We start from the raw sequence: 7,154 nt of genomic DNA on the forward strand, positions 1-7,154 counted from the left end.
GTAAAAAGACCATTCAATTCTTGCAAGTATCTTCTAGAGCTGCAAGCCTCAGGCAGGGGGATGTGTTAGTTTCGCCTCGGTCACTGGTGGGCTGAGTTGAACAGGCATGCTCAGTCGCCTCTGACTCTTTGAGACCCCATGGACTGCAGTCTTCCAGGCTCCTTTGTCCATGGGATTTTCCAGGAAAGAATACTGGAGTGGGTTGCCATTTCCTTTTCCAGGGGATCTTCCCAATCCAGGGACTGAATGCACATCTCCTGTGTCCCCTGCATTGGTAGGTGGATTTTTTTTTTCCTCATTAAACTTTTTTAATGGGTCTCAAATTCTGTGAGATTTTTGGTCAAGTTGTTTTCTTTAGAAAGTACTGATTTTAAAAACTGATAACTTAAACTGCCATACACAAAACATGGTCCACAAAACATTCTCCTTCCTTCTGAGGAAGATGCATTGTTATAATTAACCAGTCTTTTACTATTAAACTTAAATGGCCAATTGAGACAAACAGTTCTGAGACTGTTCTTCCACCACTGATGAAGACTGGGGTGGTAGGTGTTGGGGATAATACTCATTTAACCTTCTGAGCTTTCTGGGCAGACTTGGTGACTTTGCCAGCTCCAGCTGCCTTCTTGTCCACTGCTTTGATGACACCCACAGCGACCATCTCTCATGTCACACACAGCAAAATGGCCCTTGAGAGGATAGTTAGAGAAGGTCTTGACACACATGGGTTTTCCAGGAACCATATCAACAATGGCAGCAATACCAGATTTCAAGAATTTAGGACCATCTTCCAGCTTTTTCCCAGAACAATGGTCAATCTTCTCCTTTAGCTCAGCAAACTTGCAAGCAATATGAGCTGTGTGACAATCCAGCAGTGATTTGGCCTGGATGGTTCAAAATAATCATCTGAGCTGTGAAGCTAGCTGCTTCCACTGGTGAGTCCTTTTTGCTGTCACCAGCCACATTGTCATGACGAACATCTTTGACAGACACATTCTTGACATTGAAGCCCACATTGTCCCCAGGAAGGGCTTCTCTCAGTGCTTCATGGTGCATTTCTACAGACTTCACTTCAGTTGTTACACTGACTGGAGCATAGGTGACCACCATGGCAAGTCTGAGAACACCAGTCTCCACACGACCCACAGGGACAGTACCAATACCGCCAATTTTATAGACATCCTGGAGAGGCAAATGCAAGGGTTTGTCAGTTGGGTGAGTTGGTGGCAGGATGCAATACAGAGCTTCAGGCAGGGTGGTTCCGCTGGCATTGTTGTCCTTATGGGTGAATTTCCATCCCTTGAACCATGGCATGTTAGCACTTGGCTCCAGCATGTTATCACCATTCCAGCCAGAAATTGGCACAAATGTTACTGTATCAGAGTTGCCAATTTTGTAGGTGCTGACTTCCTTAACAATTTCCTCATATCTCTTCTGGCTGTAGGGTGGCTCCATGAAATCCATTTTGTTAACTCCAACAATTAGTTGTTTCACACCCAGAGTATAAGCCAGAAGGGTATGCTCATGGGTCTGCCCATTCTTAGAGATACTGGCTTCAAATTCACCAACACCAGCAGCAACAATCAGGAGAGCACCGTCAGCCTGGGACGTGCCTGTGATCATGTTTTTGATAAGTCTCTGTGTCCTGGGGCATCAAAGATGGTAACACAGTACTTGCTGGTCTCAAATTTCCACAGGGAGATATCAGGGGTGATACCACGCTCACGTTCAGCTTTCAGTTTCTCCAAGACCCAGGCATACTTGAAGAACCATCTCCTATCTCGGCAGCCTCCTTCTCGAATGTTTCAGTTGTTCTCTTGTCGATCCAGCCACATTTGTAGATCAGATAGCCAGTTGTGGTAGACTTCCCTGAATCTACTTGTCCAATGACAATGATATTGATGTGGGTCTTTTCCTTTCCCATTTTCTCTTAGGTTTAATGGTGGTTTTCACAACACCTGTGTCCTGACGGCAAACCCATTGTGAAAAAGCTGGTAGGTGGATTCTTTACCACAGAGTCACCTCAGAAACCCCAGGTAGGCAGGGTTAGGCTATCTCACTGAGGCAGGCCATTTTGTATGCCTATAATAACAAAAGTGACAAGATAAGGGATAAAGTCACAGAAGCAAATCCAGGATGAATTCAAAACCCTTCCCGGTTATAGTTTTTCTTAATTAATCTTTTAATATTCAGATTACCTGCCCCTTGTTTGAATCTTCACCATACCTGCCCCCACCCACCCCCCACCTGGAGAAACAGTTCTCTCCAGGTCACCTGAGTTGCTGTGTCTTGGGCTTGAAGTCCTCAGGATTCCCACTGAATAAACCTCTCAACTTTTAGGCCCCTTATATTTTTTCAGGGGACAGGGTGAGCTGGCAGACTGATGGTCAAGTTCTCTGCTTTTCACTCCTTCCTTCCCCAGGCCTCTCAGCCTCCCACCTGCTGCCCCAACCACAAACCCACTACAAGGGAGAGAAGAGGAGCCAGGGAAGGAAGGCAGAGGGTATTTCTGCATCACTGACCCCCTCCACCATCAGCCTCTCTGAGTACAGAGACTGAACTGAGGGGCTGAGGCTGGCTAGGTTAACAAGGCATCTCAGTGTCCCTGCTGGTCTTAGAAAGCCCAGGAGGCAAGACAAGGCATACCTCAACTCTTTGGATTCCTCTGTCCTCCCTTCCTGGGAAGACTGGAATCTTCCTGGCAGAAGATTGCAATCTTTGCCCCAGTTAGGGTTAAAAAAAAAATAGAAAAGAAAAGGAACAAAAACTGTTTTTTAAGCAGCAACATCCCCTCCCTCATCCCCATCAACCAAAGAGGAAAAGTAGCCAGGTGAGGGTAAAGATGTCACGAATTTGTCTTTTCATTGGGAAGTCTAAATTTCTGGCTTTTCAGGAAGATTCATTCCTAGCAGGCTTCAAATCTGAGTTCTGAAAGCCAAATGACATGAGCCTGGAATAGGCTTCCCAGCTGGCGCTAGTGATAAAAATAAAAAAATAAAAAAACCAAAAAAAAAAACCCACAAAAAAAACCCACCTGCCAATGCAGGAGACATAAGAGACTTGGGTTCTGTCCCTGGGTAGGGAATATCCCCTGGAGGAGAGCATGGAAACCCACTCCAGTACTCTTGCCTGGAGAATCCCATGGACAGAGGAGCCTGGCAAGGTATAGTCAATCTGGTTGCAAAGAGCTGGACATGACTAAAGCCTCTTAGCACACAGCATAGAGGCAGAGGGTAGGAGCTCTGGGGTAGCGAAGCAGAGCTCAGGGCTCCTGGTGATGAAACCAATTAGGGCATTCAGTTCACTACTGAAGACTGCTGGACTGGACCATGGAGCTCATGGGATGCTCTAAGAGGGCTGGGAAGTGCAGTCCCAGAGAGCCTTCTGGTCTGGACTGGGAACGTGTGGGGCGAGCATGGTGATGCAGTAAAACAACCGGGTCTAAGAAAGCAGAGGCGTTAAAACATTCAGCTTATGTGAGAAATTATCCAGGTCGGCTGGATCTTGCAGGAGGCCCCCCTCCCAGACACCTGGGGACTTGAGTCTTAGGCTACTTCTAGCTCTACCAGCCTCAGCTCTCTGGGAGAGCTCAAGCAATGTGTTTCTAAGTGCTCCAGACACTTCTTGGTCCCAAGATCTAGCTTGGCTGTCTGCCCAGTGCAAACAATACCCGATGCCTTCAGGTTGCAGGACCAGGTCTCCAGGTTCTGAGCTTGTAGACTTAAGGGTCTTGAGAGGAGTCCCTCCCTGCACATCTTCAGTTTTTCCTCCAGACCTGGGGGTTCTGGCTCCCAAAATTGGGAAGACAACATGGGAAGACCCCGTCCACTGCCTGCCTGGCGTCTCTTGTTGTTTAGTCTGATGTCTCTTTTCTTGTTCAGTTACTCAGTCATGTCTGACTCTTTGCCGCCCCATGGATTGAAGCATGCCAGACTTCCCTGTCCTTCACCATCTCCCGGAGTTTGTTCAAACATGTCTATTGAGTTAGTGATGCCATCCAACCATCTCATCCTCTGTCATCCCCTTCTTCTTCTGCCTTCGGTCTTTCCCAGCATCAAGGTCTTTTCCAGTGAGTCAGCTTTTATCAGATGGGCAAAGTATTAGAGCTTCAGCTTCAGAATCAGTCCTTCCAATGAATATTCAGGATTGATTTCCTTTAGGATTGACGGGTTTGATCTCCTTGCAGTCCAAGGGACACTCAAGAGTCTTCTCTAGCACCACAATTTGAAGGCATCAATTCTTTGACACTCAGCCTTTTATATTGTCCAGCTCTCACATCTGTACATGACTATTGGAGAAACCATAGCTTTGGCTAAATGGACCTTTGTCAGCAAATTAATGTCTCTGCTTTTTAATACACTGTCTAGGTTTAATGACCAACTAGGTTTAATGTCATTGCTTTTCTTCCAAGGAGCAAGCTTCTTTCAATTTCATGGCTAAAATTGTTGCAAGGAGGAAGCCAGTTCTGACTCTATGTTGGAAACTGTTCCTTTGACTTGCTTTTCATTGCTCTTGTTATTATAATCATACTCAGTGACTGGAGGACTCTACCTCTCTGCTTGACTGTAAAGTAAAATGCCTTTGTTCAGCTCATGGAGAGACAGTTTGTCCCTGCCCACCTGTGAACAGGAGAGATTCACATACCCCTTCCAAAGGCTGGCCATTCTCTTAGAGATGTTTTGGAAGACTGAAGACCCTTTTACTTTACCTCCCCTTTGCCTCTCCCTCTTTATTCTGCCTTTTGACTTTAGTTACTCATTGCTTCTTTCTCTCTGGCATAAAAGAATCTGGCATCCAGATCCCAATAAGATGGTTATTTTGAGGCACTAACCTGCCATCTTCTCAGTCTGCTAGCTTCCTGATTAAAGTCATTTTCCTTGCCTCAACAACTCATCTCTTGGATTCATTGGCCTGTCTTGCTGTGAGTAGAGTGAGCCTGGAGTCAATAACACAGTCACCATCCACAGTGATTTGGGGGCCCAAGAAAATAGACTCTGTTACTGTCGCCATTCTTTCCTCATCTATTTGTCTTGAAATGATGGGACTGGATGCTATGATCTTCATTTTCTGAATGTTGAGTTTCAAGCCAGCTTTTTCACTCTCCTCTTTCACCTTCATCAAGAGTCTCTCTAGTTCCTCTTTGCTTTCTGCCATAAGAGTGGTGTCATCTGCATATCGGAGGTTATTGATATTTCTCCCAGCAATCTTGATTCCAGCTTGTGCTGTCTCTACCTTGACACTAGTTTCTCCTGTGTGAGAGACTTCTCCAGTTCACTCAAATTCCCAGACTGCATATCTAGGTGCAATCGCCACCATCCACCAGCGCAAACAGCGTCCTCTTTGATTCAATGTCTCCCTCATTTGGCTCAGCTGCACTTCAGAGGATAACATCTAGAAATAGGTCTTACAGACCCAGGAAGCAAGATCAGTGCCATTTGGGTAGGGAATCATGGTACAGGGGACCTAGGTATGAAATCTAAGGGAGAAGGAGCCAGGGCTCAAGGTGGCAAGCATCATGGACCCCAAGAGCTTCTCAACTGGTAGAGATGGGGACAGTTGGATGAGGACCAAAGAGGGCCCTCAAAGCACTGGGTCCAGAGTAGGGGTCCCAGTGCCAGGCTCTGAGACTGTACTGGGTGGATTTTCCCCACAGGGACTCCTCCTAGCCAAATCCTCCTGCTATTTGTCAGGTTTGTATTTTTTCCCTCAAATTCTCCTGTAATTAAAATGCTCACTCTTTTCTACACTAGAAACAAAAGCTGAACCGAAAGTCCCAGTAACAAGAGCAGCTCCAAGACTCTCTCTCTTTTGAATTTTGTCAGTTAGCTTCAGGATTTTCCAAATTCCTTCTTCAGAAATTGTTGCTGGCCAAAATCTTGGCCTTTTCTGCCTACCGAAGCCAAATGGAGAAATATGGAGACAAAGTTTGGAGGACACAGAAAAGTGGCTTTAATTCTCAGCTGGCAGAGAGGGGAACACAGTAGGCTCTTGCCTCAGGAACCTTGGCCCTCACCCCCGCCTTCATGAGGAGTCTAAGGGCTTATATAAGGCAAGAGCTTGCAGTCAGGAGTCTGTGATGGGGAATAAAGGTGATAGGATCTTGATTTCTTCCTCTTACATTGCTTCAAATATGGTCATAAACTGGCGTCAGTAACCGAGTAATTGAGTGTGGCCATTTGGTAGCTTTGAGGCCTTCTTTCTGATATGGAACTACAAGGGGAAGGGTGTTGTAAAGGTAAACACCAGATAGGGAATGTATTTAGCATAGAGTTAAAGGGAAAAATGTGAATTGTAGCTCCTGCAGAGTTAAGGGGCAGAAAAGCAAGCTTAGTTACAGACTTTCAGATTTAGGAGTAGGTACGTAAAAATCTCATGGACAGAGGAACCTGGTGGATTGCAGTCCATGGGGTTGCAAAGAGTCGGCACGACTGAGCTACTAACACACACACACAAGTAAAAAACTAGAAATGTTCAGGCCTGCTTACTGTTCTCTTTATCTTCTTTGTTCTCAGGAAAGGGAAAAACTCATTCCTCTTTTTCCATTTTCACTGCAACAAATTCCCCCCTGTCAGTGTATTTCCTCCATATCAATGGAGGAAGGGAACTAGGTGTTGTTCTTATCTGGCTGAGGACAAAACTTCAGTTTTGCTTTGTTTGATAATCACCAGCTGTTTAGCCCAGTGGCCCATCTATCTCCTACTTCAAGTATTCCTTGAGAGACATGAACCCCAAGAAATCTTAATTGAGGTTATGAAGGACAGATGGACAGTCTTCTGCTCATAGACCCTACTTAGTTAGGGTCACAGAGCTTTCACCCTGTTTTATTAAGGGGCCCCAGGATGACTTTTGTGGTTATTCCTGCAGGATCTGTTCAGAGGAATAGCTGTAATCTTTTTGGGGCATGGGTTTTCTTTCTGCATCATAATTATCTTCATGTAAATCTGTTGTCATCTGAGGGAGATAAAACTTAACAGATATTAAAAAAAAAAAAAACCAGAGGTTATAAATCAGTAAAAGAGTTGTTGTAACTAGGGGTCAAAGAGAGAATAAGAACCAAGTTATGTTTGGTGACAGTTTTGATTGTGGTCCAGGCAGGGTCAGTGCTTGGGTCATCCTCTCCAAAGGAATGGACTCAGAAGTAATTGAAGGAATGG

General features: G+C 45.4%; 1 pseudogene; it reads right to left on the reverse strand.

Annotated features, from left to right (window-relative positions):
• Positions 1 to 450: 450 nt before the first annotated feature.
• On the reverse strand, positions 451 to 2,055 carry LOC138441760 (elongation factor 1-alpha 1 pseudogene; annotated as a pseudogene).
• Positions 2,056 to 7,154: the final 5,099 nt, after the last annotated feature.

The sequence above is a fragment of the Ovis canadensis genome, chromosome 5, assembly GCF_042477335.2.
Source record: "Ovis canadensis isolate MfBH-ARS-UI-01 breed Bighorn chromosome 5, ARS-UI_OviCan_v2, whole genome shotgun sequence".
In the NCBI taxonomy this organism is placed as follows: Eukaryota; Metazoa; Chordata; class Mammalia; order Artiodactyla; family Bovidae; genus Ovis; species Ovis canadensis.